The sequence below is a fragment of the Clytia hemisphaerica genome, unplaced genomic scaffold (genome assembly GCF_902728285.1).
Source record: "Clytia hemisphaerica strain Z4C2 unplaced genomic scaffold, Clytia hemisphaerica genome assembly, whole genome shotgun sequence".
Classification (NCBI taxonomy): Eukaryota; Metazoa; Cnidaria; class Hydrozoa; order Leptothecata; family Clytiidae; genus Clytia; species Clytia hemisphaerica.
Window position 1 is genome coordinate 870579 of NW_027103486.1, and position 16654 is coordinate 887232.

The 16654-nt window shown below is 34.9% G+C and overlaps 1 long non-coding RNA gene across 1 annotated transcript; it reads right to left on the reverse strand.

The window, feature by feature from the left end:
• Positions 1-14082: 14082 nt before the first annotated feature.
• Positions 14083-15372, reverse strand: LOC136798610 (uncharacterized). Its single transcript, XR_010845408.1, has 4 exons — positions 15296-15372; positions 14979-15051; positions 14295-14496; positions 14083-14123 (listed from the first exon to the last, which is right to left on the reverse strand). It is a non-coding gene; the product is annotated as an uncharacterized lncRNA (long non-coding RNA).
• Between the last annotated feature and the right edge of the window lie 1282 nt (positions 15373-16654).

Genomic DNA, 16654 nt, shown 5'->3' on the forward strand with positions numbered 1-16654 from the left:
AATACGCCAAAGGATCGTATATTATAGTTGAAATTGAAATTTTATGCTAATGTCTGGCAAGACAGTCCATGACGTATCTATGACTCCTGTTTTTGGTGAGATAGTAGATATTTATTTGATCAAAACGTATATTTACTTCAAATACCGCAAATACACATCTTCTATATTTTCGTATGCATTCCAAGGATATCGTGCTAACAATACAGATGAAATTAACATGGTTCCCTCAGAAAGACTTGTCGACTATAACGTGTTACATAAAAGAACTGTCAATGGAAATGAATATTTGCAACCAAAATATGATGTCAATGATGTCATGAGACATTACATTGTTAAAAATCAGTGATTTTATTTGACTCGTTTGTTATGCTTTATTTCGAAAATTTAAAACGTCTCTTTCCTGAATTTTAAATAATGTAAGCTTTGTTAATTCGAATAGATTTGTTTATCAAAAACCAAAAAGTAAAGCCTTGGGATTACAGTACGATTTTCCAAAATTTTCAATCCCGCTTTATCACTTGATGCCCCCGGGGGGGGCAGCTTGGCAAAAGGACCGACGGGTATGTGCGGGTCCTAAGGGTACCTTTTCCAATATGTTTAAAATGCACTGTAAGGGTCGGAAAAACTAGAGATGCACTGTAAGAGTAGAAAAATATAGATATTTTGACCAAAAATGATAGAATTTTGACCATTTTTTGCACGAAAGGGATCGAAAATATGGGGAAAATGCACTCTAAGGGTATGATTTTCACTGACTTTTGCTGCATTGTAAGGGTGCAATTTTAAAAGCCAATTTTTGGCCCGCACATACCGTTAGTCCGCAAACCCAGTGCCCCCCGGGGTGATGCCTCTCCGTCAGTCTTGGAATTTTTGTAATTTGCTTGCACATTGTTTTTGTTCTGACTCGATTGTTTTATGTCTTTTTGGATTTTTTGGGCGAATCCATTGATGATGGTGTTTTCATTGTTTCGCGATTCTCTAATTCTCCGTACAAAATTATTTTGATTTCCTTAAAAGTCAAATTATTTAGTTTCACTAAAATTATCATATGTGAGAAGTGGGATAATTATAATTGGGTGTTGAAGCTATTTATTGCAATTGTCAAAATAATTAATCCGAGAATCCGAAATTATTCGCGATTTCGCAAAAAAGACTCTTGGGATTCCTTTCATATTAGGCGTGATAATTAACGATAATTATAATGATTTTCAAGATAGTATAAATGTACAATTTTCATCTTTCTTCGTCACAACTATTTAGCTGAGTTGTCGTGTGGCGATGTTAATCACTTTAGTGTTGAAAATCGTCTAATAATTTCTATAATTTTTTTTATCCTTTTTATCGATGTTAATCACTTTAGTGTTGAAAATCGCCCACTATAATAATATAAAATCTTAGTGGTTGTAGACTGACAGGAACATTAGTAGATCGTAATTCTGATTCGAAAACATTGAAACTCGTTCTTAATACATGAAAAAGCTGCAATTATAATGCGTTTTCAAAAATGAATTTCATTTGTAAAAATGTAGGAGGTGAAAAGTGTAAGCATATAATAAATGAATTATACCTTTTTCATTGGTTGACTTTGTTCCCCTACAATATCATCATATTCCTCTCTCACATCCTTGTCTCATTTTCTTTTCGTTTGCTTTCCTAACTTGAGGATTGACGGTTTTCACTTCGTCAACGTACAATCACTACCCTTCCAGAGGTCTTCTTTAGTTTCTAGACCTTCTAGAAAGGTATCCCAGCGATCCAACTCCAAGGGGATAAATGTTTTTTTTGAATGTTTATTAAATATCACGTTTCTACATTCTTGCAAGTCTTTCTTAGCAAATGTTGGTGCCTTCAACATGACTTCGTTGCCCCGTGTCCAAGATCTCACCAACATTTACCCATTTACCAGATGCGGACCACTCTTTGTACTCCATGATAACTTTTTCTGAAGCGTTGTGGTAGGCCCTCCTTTGTAATGAAGGAATTCGATTTTATATTTTCAATCTGTATAAAGATGAGGAAGCATCCATCCTTGCGTTTTTAACATTGGATCGACCAGATCTTCCAATTCTTTAATGTTACTACCAGTCACCTGGTCTGGCAACCCACGGAAACTGTTATGGGTCGTTTCTTTATGCTCTTCAAGAACTTTATTGTCTTAAGAATGATCGACTCCTACAAAAAAGAAGAGGTAATGATTACCAAAGTACATTTTTTCAGTAGAGCCGGTGGATTTTGACTGAGATGTTCTTAGCTTTTAGCATTTTCTCAAAAATTTCACATCCAATCTCAAACTCTCAAAAAGTGTCTAAAATGCTTGCCTTGGTCTAAGCTTTTATTAGAAAAATTCACATGATACAGTATATGAAAAAGAGTTATCGTCAACATTTTTAATGAAGAACTTGCCAAAAGTACCCGGCAAAATTAACACTTAGCATTCAATGCTTAAAAATGCTTACAAAAAGAAGAAAAAAATATTACCAGGACTTGTTTTTTTGGCTGTTGCGTTGCTTGGATCGGTGACAATGACTGCGTTGTTTTCTTTTGCCCATTTTCTAATTTTGATTTCGGGGATTTTTTCTAAGAGCTTTCCAAATTGATTAAAGAGTGTTATTGGTTTATAATTTTTTGTATCATTTTTGCATTGTTTTGCGATTCTCTAATCCTCTGAAAAGTGTTTATTTTGATTTCCTTAAAAGTTTCCGGATTCGTCTTTTTCACGGCTTTCAAGGGCAATTTGGATACTCATTGGACAATTTTCTCGCCGATCGTGGAAATCAGGGCAAACTCATGGAAAAAAAAAACAACAAAAACGAATATTTTCTTGAAATTTAAATAAAACACAACAGTTTTTGTTTTTTTGAACATACCAACACTTTATTATGCATATAAAAAGTGTACAAGAAAAATTATTCTTCATTCTTTCTCATCTTCTTTTCCGGTGGTGCTATGATAACCGAGTCATGTAGTGTCTGATGTATCTCATATTTTATCTGCTCTGTAAGGTCGCTTATCACTTGAAACATTTCTTGAATTCGTTGAAATTTTTACAACAGTAAAATTAGGTCGCTTATCACTTGAAACATTTCTTGAATTCGTTGAAATTTTACTTATTATTCATACTATTCATGTAAGCTATTCATGAGACGATGTTCATTTTGTGATAAGTTTTCTCCACACGTCTTTGACATTGTAGAGTATTGATGTTTCGGCTCTCTCCGCCGAGGATAATGATAAAAATTATATTCTACATCTTAAACAGGATTATGTAACAAATTAATTGCCCCTTTATCTTTATTTCAAATTGAAAATATTCAATGACAATCCAAAATAGCTTGAAGATTACAAGAACATTACATAATAGCAAGAAAGAAATTACATGTTTACCTTACCTTTGTTTCACACTTTGGCTTACTGTAAAGTTCCTGTGAAAGCATGTTACAAGATTTTGTGACAAATCAAGGATATTTCTTTCCCATTGAAACGGTTTTGCGGAATGTTGGTAAAGATGTTTGTGAAATTGGCTTTCTTCGATCGAAAAAACGGCATAACAATAATGACAATAAATATTTTTTCAAAACTATATAAAGCATGATCAAAAATATCCAAATAACAAGCATCAAATGACAAAGATCTCTCTAAAATCTTTAGAATTTATAAGAGTTTTTGATAATTATATCCCTCCCTCCAAATAAAATGAAATAAAACCAACTGCATCTAAATAGAAGCTTATTTCTTTCTTCCAAAATTCCACACCAAGTCCGAGCTTCTTTAACTGTTTTGCAAATCTCAGCCGAGTTTTAAAATCCTTCTGCTTTAAGATTTCCTTTCTTCGTGTGCCGCGATATCCGTAACCCATGCGCTTCAAATGACGCCTGAATGTTTGGTTTGAGACCGCTGCCTGGGTTGCTGGTAACGATGTGTGCAATCGCTTTGAAGTAAAACTGCCCTCAAAATCGCGTAGGATCTTCATCTGTCGTCTAACTACACTATAATCTCTGGTGTTGTTAATCCTTTGTGTGGGTGGGGATCGTCTCCATCAAGTGGATTCGTGCTGTGAAAGTACAATGCCCGTCTGGGAATATCTGTGAACCCAAGGAATTCCTTTACCCTTCTCGTTAGGCTTGGACCTGTCGAGGGAAGATTCAACACAATTGAAATCACCAAAAAGTAAAACTTTGTCATTTACCAAAAAAACAAGACCTGAGCTCTCTGTGAATAAGATCGAAAAATTCAGCTCGTTTACTGACTTTTTCAGCTGGTGCATAAATACAGGCTATGAGAAAGTCTTGGTTGTTAGAGTGGAGTCTAAGAAAAGGGCATCGTCCACTTTTGTCTTTTCTGATCTCAGTGATGGAGTGCCCTGGTTTTGACAAAAAGGCGATTCCCCCAGTTTGAGGTGAGTTGATGATGTGGGAGAACTTTCATTCTCCTTTCCAGAGCTTATTTAAAATACCTTCACACTCATCGTCAAGATGAGTGTCAAGGATGCAGACGAGGTCACAATTGACAAAGCTGTAGCTCAATGCCTTTCTCTTAGACTCAGAGGATTTTATTCCTCTGACATTTAAAAAGTCTAGCCTAAAGAGAGCTCAAAAATAAACTATGAATAATGTAAAAGTTGAAATTAATTCTTCTCTGTTTGTTGGTCATGCTTCTTCTTCTTTTTCTTCTTTTTGCGTTTTTCCTTCTCTCTCTCGGTGCCTTTCTTGTCTTTCTCGACGTCTGTGGATCTTTTGTGTGTTCGTTTTTTCGACATGGTTGATACTGTTGATTGTATTGTATCGTTGGATGCGGTGCTCATTTTGTCGGAGTCGTCGGAAATGGTGCCAATCGGGTCGATGGACTTTGCACCAAGATCTAATTTTCCACCAAAATCTAACTTGTTTGGAGTGTTCAAATGAAAATTAATTTGTGTTGTTGGTTTTGTGCAAAGGGATTCGTATTGAGGTGAGGTATGAAAGGCGTCGTTGTTGGAAAGTGTCTGGTTTTGTAGTTCGATTTTCTCAGCCAGTTCCTTTTGGGATATCCTATCCCCTATGGTTCTTTCTGTTGGTCGTTTGATGATTGTTGGTGTTTAAGTTTGGACATTGTTGATAAGGTCGACAGGATTGTGTCGTTTGATGATGTGCTTTTGTCAGTGTCGTCAGAAATTGTACCAATTTGATCGATGGGTTTCCCACCGAAATCGAATGTGTTTGTGGTTTTGATATCAAATTTAATCTGGGTTGTTGTTTGATTGCAAAGGGACTCTGGTGAGTTATGGAAAGCGTCGTTGTTGGAGATTGTGGATTGTTTTTTTAGTTCGATCTTCTCGGCCAGCTCCTTTTGAAAAATGTTACCTCCTTTCGAAATTAAGTGTTCGTACCTTTTTTGTTGTTGGTCTGTCAGGGCAGAGATATCCAATGGGTCTTTTGACTGTACTTTCATTGGCTCAGTAGGGACGTCTATTGTTTTTGTCACGTTGTCGTCGTTGGTTGGGTCCGGTTCGACGTTCTCTGGAGGTCTGGTCCGAGTGTCTTTTTTCCAAAATGGCGTCTGCCAGTTGGAATCACCCTGAGGCTTTCGACCTCAAAATTAATGAAGAAAGTTTCTGCTGGTGTGTCTTTTAAACCTACATGCCAGCCTACCAAAAATATGCCATGTTCGTTGGAGAAGCGATGCCCTAGAAATTCCACATTTTCCTTCTCAGGGAATGAATTAAAGAGTTCCTTTTCCCCACAATATGCAGGAAAGTTAGGCACGTAAAAATGTGTTGGTTTGTTGTGTTTGCCAGCTATTTTTGTACCGTTGATGGTTATGCCTTCTCGAACGAGGGTTTCAAAGTCGTGACTTGTTTTAAAAGTAAAAAGGTATCTCGAACGGAATCTACTGTCTCTTTGGATTTTGTAAATTAAGTCCTTAACAGGCATGTTGAATTTCTGAGCGAGTGTCTTGATAACAGTTGAAGAAATATCCTCAAAAGAATTGAGGTTATAAAAAATAAACGTTCTTGCCTTTCTTTCTGCAAAGCTGGTTGGCAGTTGGTCTTGTACTGTTTGCTAGAACAGATCTTAGTTCGACCACAAGTACTTCTCATATGTTATTTCATCTCAAGTTGTCCTCATAAAGGTCGACCAAAGTCGACATCCCCACTCCATCGCCCTAATTACCATGAGCTCCCTGTACTTTTTCGCAATACCGAGTTGTTGAAACAGTTCATCGTTTTTGGAACACCAGACACCGCGAATCGATATGATCAAAGCTGCATCTTTGATTTCGTCTCGACCAGTCAGATTGCGAATGTAATTGTTTATAGCGTCTGTGTTGTAGATTTGCGCTTTGTGGTCCCAGTTATGACGTAGATTGATCGTGTTCAAGCAACTGCTCATATCCGAGTTCGCTATTTTCCGAAATGGTAGAGTTGGCTAGGTGTTGTACTGTATACATTCTCTTCATGAGGTAAGCTACGGCTTGCCCAGCACTTTTGCAAACTTTCGCTTGTGCCATTGTCGTGGCCATCACCTTGACGCCAGTGTTGGTCATTATTAGTTCAACGGATTTCTAAGAAAAATGTTTTAAACTTAAGTAGATATAATCGTTCAATTTTCCCTGCTTTTCACTGAGTTATCCTTGAAAAACTTTATTAGTTTTTGATTAAATTTAACTAAATTTACAATGTGAAAGATTAAAATTTCTTTTCCTTATTCAAGCCAGTTCCTGGACATGTAAAAGTTAAAGTATTTTAAACAGAGGCAAAAATTACATTCATCAAGAAATTAAAATATTTCGTTAATTCTAGAATATAATAGAATAAACCAATCACCTGTGGTAGATGACCAGTTAGGTCATTGGCATTAGATGCATGCTCTTCCAATTGCTCTTCTACTGTAGAGTTGAGTTAAAAGAAGGTATTTAATAAATGTATTTGAAAGATTTGTTCATTTTAGGAAAGTGTCAAACTACTAAGGGCCTATTTGTTTCATCACTATTTTTGCTATGTTTACTACAAGTGCACTCGATTCAATTTTTTCTGTCCAGATCTGTAGCACTTTTTGTAAATAAACTTGCAAACTCCCTTTTAGCAAAAATAATAAAAACATCAACCTTCTGCAAGCAAAGTAAAGTTTGCAATTTATTCACAGTAAAAATTGCATCTGAAATTAGACTGGATGATACTTTCTTAGCCTGATTGCCGATTTTAAACCAATAAAATTAGAGAAGTGAAGAGCTGAAACTGTAGCTTGCTCCACGCACGGGTTTATATCTGAAATCAAAATAGCAGTTGTTTTCATAATGGCGGGATGGTGGTCACACAACCGTAAATAAACAGTGGATTGAAAATTACTTTTCAAAATTCGAAGTACAACCAGGGATCATAAAGATGGCAGACAACAAAACTTGCAATATTTACTATCATTTTCAAAGTTTTCATGGAATTTCATAGCACTTTTAGCAAATAGCATCTACAGCATTTATAGTAAGTGAAACAAATAGGCCCTAAGTAAAAAGTTGATCAAAGAAAACGTCTTTTATACGAAAGAATCCTAACCCAACTTTGAGAATTGACCGTTTTTCAAAGTTTTTAAATTTTTCAACATTATGCGCCTTTAAGGTAATATGCTGAGTAAAAGGTGACTGAAAGGACTACATACCTTTAGTCTGCTTTAGTATAAGATGGATCACAGTGTCCTCAGGGGTCTCACCCCCCTTTACTCAGTCTCCCCCCAAAAAAAATTATTAAAAAATAACAGCCACACTCATTTCAAAACTTTTAGCTCCAAGTAAAAAAGGGAGCGAAAGACACCATATAGACTATCTTGATCACCTAGACAACTTAATTAAACTTAGCATTAGGAATTAATCTTACATGATTTAACAATAGTCAGCTTTTAGCTGGTTGTGCTTGTCTGATAATGCACGGCAAGAACTTTGGTGATAAATACAAGTCTCTTCTTGGGATGTGGGAGGAGCTTCAATGTTTGACATGTTTGACTCTTTTGGCTGATAGGTTGGTGAATGGGGGGGGGGGGTTCCAAAGTTTGTGATGTTGATATGTGTAGATCAGGTTGATAGCTTGGCAAAGTTATTCCAGCAGCAATAGAGGATGACCCTTGATAATCCACGGTCGACGATGTTGATTGCTCTGTTGAGATCATATATTGTTGGAGTGTGTTATATTTTTGTTTCGAAATGCTTGATGTTATCTGGCTTCTCTCTTCTCGTCTCTTTTTTGCATTATTCAATTTTTCGACAGCTCTCAAAAACCATTCGACAAATAATTATCACCAGGTTTTTACTCAAAAAAAATACACCCAATTTTTTCATAAGGTATACCCGGTCGAAAATCTTTTGGTGCTGTTGAAGAAAAAAATGTTTGCAACTTTAAATTTTTGATATCATTTACCTTGGAGAACAACACTGGACTTGTTTTCTGCGAACCTGATTCGGTATCCAATATCTGAATGAAAGAAATGAGTTTCTCAGGAAATAACTTGAAGTATTATAAGAAAAATTGCAAATTGAAATTACTCACACGCTAACATTTTTTAAACGTGTTAAAATATTTTAGACAAATATGGGTAATTCTGGTACACTTGAGACAACAATTCAGTGACATTACAGTATTTCTCATAGTTTCCTCCTCACCCTTTTTGCTGGTGGATTTGCTCTTTGGGGGGGGGGAGTGGTGCCAAAGGAAAAATGGAAATCCACGAAATGGAAATCTAATATCTGCTTTTACCTGATTTTGGCTTTCTGTTTGAAATTGGTTTCTAATTGGTTGAAAAATGGCCAATGTCTGATGAAATCAAAAACAATATTTTTATAATGTTAGAGGCTTTCCAAAAATAGTGGTGATTCAGGATTACACGTGTAATACGAATATATATGTTCAATGTAAGTGCTAGTGTTTATTTTGTTATAAATGGCTCGGTTATATGTTTACGATCTTCAATGTTTAGTTTATACAGAAATGTTTCAAAATTATAATGTCCAGTAAGTGTTCGTCTATACGGTTGAAATGTTTCAATGAATAATATGTACAATAAATGTCTTTGTAAATCTGTAAAGAATATAATCATAGTTTTAGGGTAATTCCATCTCAAGTCATCCAGGGCATGTAACCCTTACATCTCAGATTTCTTTGAAATTTTTACCTGTGAAAGTTATCAATGAGAAATGAAAATCCTGAAAATTTCAGCCTCATACCTTTTTTAGTATCCAGGATATCGCCATCTGAAATTTTGCCCATTTTTGCCTTGCGTCCCTAAATCTGCCATTTTGAATTTAGGTTTTCTGTAAAATTTCCTGAATGAAGAATGCTACAGGGCTGAAATATTGGATTTCGGGTAATTTTGAGTTGATGAATTCGAAAAGGCACTTAAAACCATCAAAAATAAAGTTTTTACATGCTATAGATCCGTTTTAATTCTTCTCCCGTGGTAGACCATGTGACCAAAGAAGGGGCATGGCAATTTTTTTTGGGAAAATTTTTTTTTCCATCTGAATTTGGAGTACTTGAACTGCAATTTGACCAAAAAACTAAGAATGTTCTCTTTTAGATCAGTCATAATCAAAGATCAATATTTTTTAAAGGTTCAAATGGGGAAAACTAGCAAATTTTTCTTACACATAACGATTGTAATTTACAATGAAGTATTGAAAATAGAACTCAAAGAAAATTCTAAACCTTGTTAACAAAACAATCATATGAAAAGATAATATTAACACGATCTTTCTCTGAAATTTCATACATTCTTCCGGTTGTTGTTGCTTGTGTCTCAATACAAGCTAGAATCCATTTTATTGGTACTAGACACTTATCTTGTTTAGTAGGCCGGTAAAAGTTCTTACGAGATCCACGAGGGTGTAAAAATTCAATCCATACATCTTGCTTATTCATGTCATTTTTTGTAATCGTTCCTACACCCACCAAAAGTCTCCATAAACACATGCAACATAGCTAAAGTTTTTCAAGGAGGCAATATCAATCTGCTCAAATACCTTTAATCTAAAATAAAAAAGAATGGAGTTGTTATCCTCACTTGTCAACTTTTTTGTCAAGGTACAAATTGATGGCTTTTTCTTGTTCCTGGAACAGTATCACCAGCATCAAAACGTTTTTTCAATTCTTCTCTAACTACCTTCATTTCCTCTTGGCTTATCCCAACAAAATGTATGTCCTTTAATTCGGTTACACACAAATCTAGCATTGCTTCATAATCTAGTATTTGGTTTTTCAGTGGTCTTTGCAAGCTCCTTTTTGCTACATGTCTCTTAACTATTTCTATTCCCCACAATATGCAGGAAAGTTAGGCACGTAAAAATGTGTTGGTTTGCTGTGTTTGCCAGCTATTTTTGTACCGTTGATGGTTATGCCTTCTCGAACGAGGGTTTCGTGACTTGTTTTAAAAGCTGTTTTATTTCTGTCAACTCCTGATGGATAGCTTGACTTCAACTGAATTTGTTACGTCGTGTCCTCGTTAAATGAGTTTGTTAGCATCTTAGAAGCCATTTCTATCGGTTTACTTATTCGAGCTTGGCAGGACGTCAAATGGACAAATTCGTAATTCTGCGGTATCATCTCCTCTTGAATCATGTTGTTTTTGTGGTCCTGAAAGCACAAAATAGTATTCCAATTTATTAAATTTGACAAAGAAAGTGATAACCCGTCGAGATTCAAAAGCTGCACATACTATCATATTCAGAACTGAAAGACTTTAACGTAAATAAATAATATTACCTTAACAGCTTACTTTAATTTGGCGAAAATCAATTCGTTCTTTTCCATCGTGTTTTTGCTTCTTGTTTTCAACCTGTTCACATCAAGCTCCAAGTGCTCTTGAACGTACATAAGTTGAACACTTTTTCTTCGGTTATTTTCCTCAATTGATGAGCCACAATAAAGCAAGAAACACTACAATTGAACCCATCAGTTTTTACTCTCGTGCTAGTAGCCGTGCCACAAGAGATAAAAATTTTAACTCCATTCAGATTTTTCAATGCGTTGTCAAGTTTGGTTTGGATTTTCTTAACTTCAACATTCATGCCTTGTAATGGGTGTAATGCTCTGCACACGATAACCTGGTCGACATCAAAAATCTATAAGACAACAGAAGATAACAGGGAAAAAATTGGCATTTTCATAACATTCATAGGTCAATGCACAGACTAGAAAATTAGAAAAATATAGAACCCCTATATCATTTTCTATAGGTCAATCATTGAAATGAGTTATCAATCTCAAGATAAAAAGGGTGTGGCAGGACCTAAGAACAACTTAGACTTCTCCCTAATTTCCCAGCAATTAGATACTTAAAGTTTTAAAAGAACGAAGTATCATACTATTGAAAAATTCTCAGTTCATTGCACAGAATAGAAAAAAAATATATAGAACCCCTGTATCGTTTTCTTTAGTAGCCACTTTCACGGCGCGCTCGCTGTGCTGCAAATTTGTTTTTGTGGGGACGGGATTTTCATAATGGCGGCATTTCAACTTTCGATTTCAGTCGAGACACTGCAAAGCAATGGCGGGAGCTGCAGTTTCTGGCTTCACAAAGGAAACTGCAGCCAGATGGTTGGCTGATTTAGGAGTGGCTTGTTCTGGAACCAAAGAAGAATTAATTTCTCGAATAAAAACATTCAAAAAATACCCAAAACTTGTATCGAAACTGCAGAAAAGAGCTAAGAGGAACTACAAATTTTCATGCAGCCTTGACCCCACTGCCATACCAGCCCCTTCAGTAGCCTGGAAAGGTGATGATACACACTACCCAAAGCTTACAGAGACAATAATTCAAAAGTACATGGACCATAAGAGGGAAGGAAACAAAGGACAACTGGAAAAAGGCTATCGAATGCTTCAAAGCAGAAAGATTGTGTCAGTAAAAACTCACACAGAAACTGGACAATACTCCTATGTCAGGGGAATGATGAAGAAGTCCTATGGTACCGTAGAATTTTTTTCAAGGGAGACACTCCCGTTAAAGCAAATTGTGAATGTCCTGTAGGAACTTGTGGACTTTGTTGCCATGTGATTGCTTTATTACTATACCTGAAGCACTTCAAGGAAAGTGGGAAAAAAAATTTAGAATTAACCTGCACACAACAACTCCAGAAATGGCATAGACGTTCTAATTCAGTCCCCATGATTGAATTGGCGAAGTTAAAATTAAAATCAGCCAAGAAGAAACGAAAAATAAGCCCTGCAGATCCTTCAAACCCACGTCAAAAAAGGGATGTTACAACAATGATTGAAAATATAAAAGATAAACTGTCATCACTCCCTCCAGTAACACCTCATTTTTATTCAGTTTTGTCAAAATCACAAGTTGGACGTAAAAGTTCAGTAGGGGGTTATCTTTGTCACAAGTACAATTTCAACACACAGGCTGATCATGATTATCTTGAAAATGACAAATATTACAACATTCAGAATTCAGCACAGAAAAAGCTGAAGGTGATTGAAGAAAAAATTGACCAATCATACAATTCTAATTCCAATGTAATCACATCTTTGAATGAAAAACAGTGTGAAAAAACTATTGAAAATGAAATTCTTACACTTAAGACTGCCTAGAAATAAACAAAATTGAATTTACAAGTGTTTATGAAAATGATGTTAACTACAAGTCGTTGCAAAATACTATTCATTCCCAGGAAACAAAAGAAATTAAAATCGACGTTAGTTTCTTACAAGCACCAAAACCTACAGCAAGCAACTACATTGAAACAGAGCAAAATATCCCAGAACGGCTTGAGATTAGAAAATTTCGAATAACTGGCTCAAGAGTGCCTGTACTCCTTGGTTTGAAGGGCAAGAAAAAATTTGACAGTTATTGTGAAAAATGGAAAAACTGAAAGAAATTTATCTTATATTCCAAATATTGCTAGAGGACATAAATTTGAAAATGATGGAATAAAGTATTTTGAAAGAGTGTCCAAATCTACGACCGAAAAGTGTGGCTTTTATACCCATCCATCCAAGAAGAGCTTCGGTGCAAGCCCGGACGCCCTTGGACCAGATGGGATTTTAGTTGAAATTAAAACACGTGCAAAACTTAAAGATGAATCGAAACAAAAGCCTTTAGAGAATTTCAATTCTTGTCCAGAGTATTATGTTCAGTGTCAATTGCAAATGGCATGTACCGATGCACATACTTGTATATTAGTGTCGTACAACCCTGATTCTGACACCGGTAACTGTTTCGCTATCTTGAGGAATCAAAAACTATTCGACATTATTTTAGACGTTTGTGACTCTATTTTATTTAATCGCCCAATTTTAGACTGGTTTGAGGAAGACGAGTTAAAAGACATCGGTGAAAGTTTGACTTGGAAAAAAAATCTTGAATATGGAGATCTAGACACTCTTCGAGTATATATAAAAAATTTGGTAAAAAATATCAAGATTGTAGAATTCTACGATGAAATTGATATGATGATTATCTAAAATTTTAATAGATGTATTATACTGTATAAAAAAATATCAAGATTGTAGAATTCTACGATGAAATTGATATGATGATTATCTAAAATTTTAATAGATGTATTATACTGTATAAATAAATGACAGCTTTCTAAGTAGTAGTCTTTATTTCTGCTTATTAGGTTTGCAACGTTCCAGGTATTATAACCCTGATACCACTAGTAGTTCTTATTTCAACTTATTAGGGTTAAGCCGTGTAGGGGCACTTAATAGACCTTTTTTTTCGAATTCTACCCTAACTAGTCTGAACCAAGTTAGGAAAAGTACTAAAATGGCATAAAAAGGCCAACTTGGTGAATGAGGGTAGCTGGCTGAATATTGTTTGGAGAATGATAAATGTTAATGCAAATAAATGGAAGCTATAAAATTAGTAGTCATTATTTCCACTTATTAGGTTTGCAACGTTCCAGTATTATTTATACCCTTATACCAATACGCCTTTTATGGAAAAATATATACCCTTACTAAATGGTTGACACAGAATCTAGCGCTAACCCTTTGCTTGGTTTTCTTCTGTCATTTGATTGGCCAGAACATGATTCCTTGCAGGTCTATTGTTATAATTTTTGATAAAACGGAAAGAAATACAAAGTTGTTTGAAAATAATTATCTGTACATTTTGTTGAATTTTCTATTGATTTGGAACTTTCATTTACAGCTGCCAATATAAAAAGGAAAAAAAAAATTATCAAAAACAAATATATATGTTTTATATGCCAGATCAGATGACAAGAGTCACTACTCGTTAACGGTAAAAAGATTAGAAGAACCTGATAATATATTCAAGATAGAGATTGTCATTGGTTTCATTGAAAAATTGAAAAAGTACCTGGTCGCTTTAAATATATTCCAAGTTTATCCAACAAGAGACCAATTTGGCTTCTAAATCCGGGAAATTGGCTTTTTTAAACGTGTTGTAACGTCAAAAGCGAGTCCACCAAAGGTTTTGTTCGCTTGGAATTGAGCACGACAGCCCTAATAAATTCCATTTCCGTCAAATGCATAATTGTAGTATAGATTTTGATGTAATCCTAAAAGGTAAGTTAAATTTCCAAATAATATTTGTGCTTGGTATTTTTCCAATCAATAATTGAAGCATAACGTAGTGAACTATTGAATGAGCTTCCATGCGTGAGAAATGTTTTACGTTGTTCAAACATAACTAGGTGATTCTCAAATGTGTTACTCTCGGGTACCTAATAGCCGGGGGGGTTGGAATAAGCAGGGGGGTTGGAAAAAATCTCAAAATTTAATAAGCGGGGGGGTTGGAATAAAAATGTCCTGGGTGGAAAATGTTTGAAAAGGAGGCTAATACAGCAGAATTAAGACAAAAAAGGGATCTTTCAAAAACATTTTCCCAAAAATTAATAAGCGGGGGGGTTGGAATAAGAATGTCCTGGGTGGAAAATTTTCGAAAAATTAATTAGCGGGGGGGGGGACGGCTATTAGGTACCCGAGAGTAATTTACATCTTTTAAATGACATTTTAAAGAATAAACAATTTAAAACCTTACTCGATTTTCATCTTTGACCAAGTCTGAGAATCAACCCTTTCATTGTATAGCGCCAATTCCTCTTTGTGTTCATCTACAAAGGAAAGTTAAAAAACCTAATAGTATGTAATATACACAAAGCTAATACAAAAGTCTAAGCTTGACCATGAAAAAAGCATTGTGAGAATCTAAATACACCTGTGCTTTTGGTAAAAATTGTTTGCCTATTAAGTGAACACCCAAAGTAATGAAAATGGCCCATTGAAATGGGAAGAATCATAAAAAATTACTATATTGAAATTCTGTTTGGCTTTTTCTTTTTAAAGACAATGCCATACCAGTTAGGAGAATGTCTTCCTTCATCTTTTTAGACGGCATTTCGTCTTTCGTCATTGACATTGTTTTGCGTTTTCCTAAATGAAGTAATAAACACAAATATTTATATGTTGAATACTTCAAGGATTAGCTACTGGTTCAATAATTTTTTGTTGGGTGATAAAACTAAAATATGAGAGTAAAAGTGAAAATATAACAGGAAAATATCAAAGTTCTTCTCGCCTGCTTTCTTGGGTGTGGGTGGTATGATTTCTTCTTCTTCTGTTTCTTCGGCCCCCGATCCAGGTACGAAATCTTCGTCATTTGGATCGTCGGGCTCGGAGTCACTTTCATACATTTTTTTAACTATAAATAAAAAAAAATTGAAACTTATCGGTCCGCTGGGCAAAAAATATTGTACCGCTCAATTTAATTTTTTAAATGCAGTTATATATCATGCCAATGAAGCTCCATATCAAAGTTGTAATAATCTGCAGAACAAAAGATATTCAAAAAAGTAAAAATCATTTACGCGCTCAATAAAATTTAAAACTTATCGGTCCGCTGAGCAAAAAGTAGTGTACCGCTCAATTTTATTTTTTTTCAATGCACCTATATATCATACCGTACGTATCGTATCGTACCAGCAGTTTTTATTCTCGGGTTATCCTAAGTCTTTTGACTGACAGGCCATTTTTTGACACATAAGAATGTAAAAAAGTTATTATTTTGAGTAGTGTACTTACATAATATATAAAAATATGCAATAAAAATCTAGATTATTTACAGTTAAAAAATGTAGACGAGACATATATATGTAGTTTTGTTTTTGTCTGTTTAATTGTAGAGTTAGTGTATTTCATAGTATTGTGATTTATTGGAGATGTATTTAATGTATTGCATAATTATTTAATGACGTGAGCGTATTAAAGCCAAAAAAAGAAAAACAAAGAAGATAATTGCACACAACGCAAAACAACAATAAATTGAACTAAAAGGCCATGACAAAGATGGCTCGGAAGAAGACAACGGGACAACAGGAGCAGGAACATTAAAAGGAGCAGGAACATTGACAACAGTTTCATTATTGACAGCAGGGTGGACAGGACGAGAAGAAAAAAGCTTAACGTGTAATTATAAAAATATTAGTGTCTTTTTATGTTTCATCTTTATTTTATTTAGTATTTTCAACACTTTCTCTCCTTGAGGTCAGATCTCTTATCTTCACCATATATAGTTTCTAATATTTTAGAAATGTAAAGATTTTTAGATTTTTGAGTATCAAATATTACTTCAAAGTTTGCTCAAATTCAATTTATCAAATCATTCTTTGGGTCCAATAGGTGGACAAGTTAAATTTACAGTGTGACACAACATTTGCC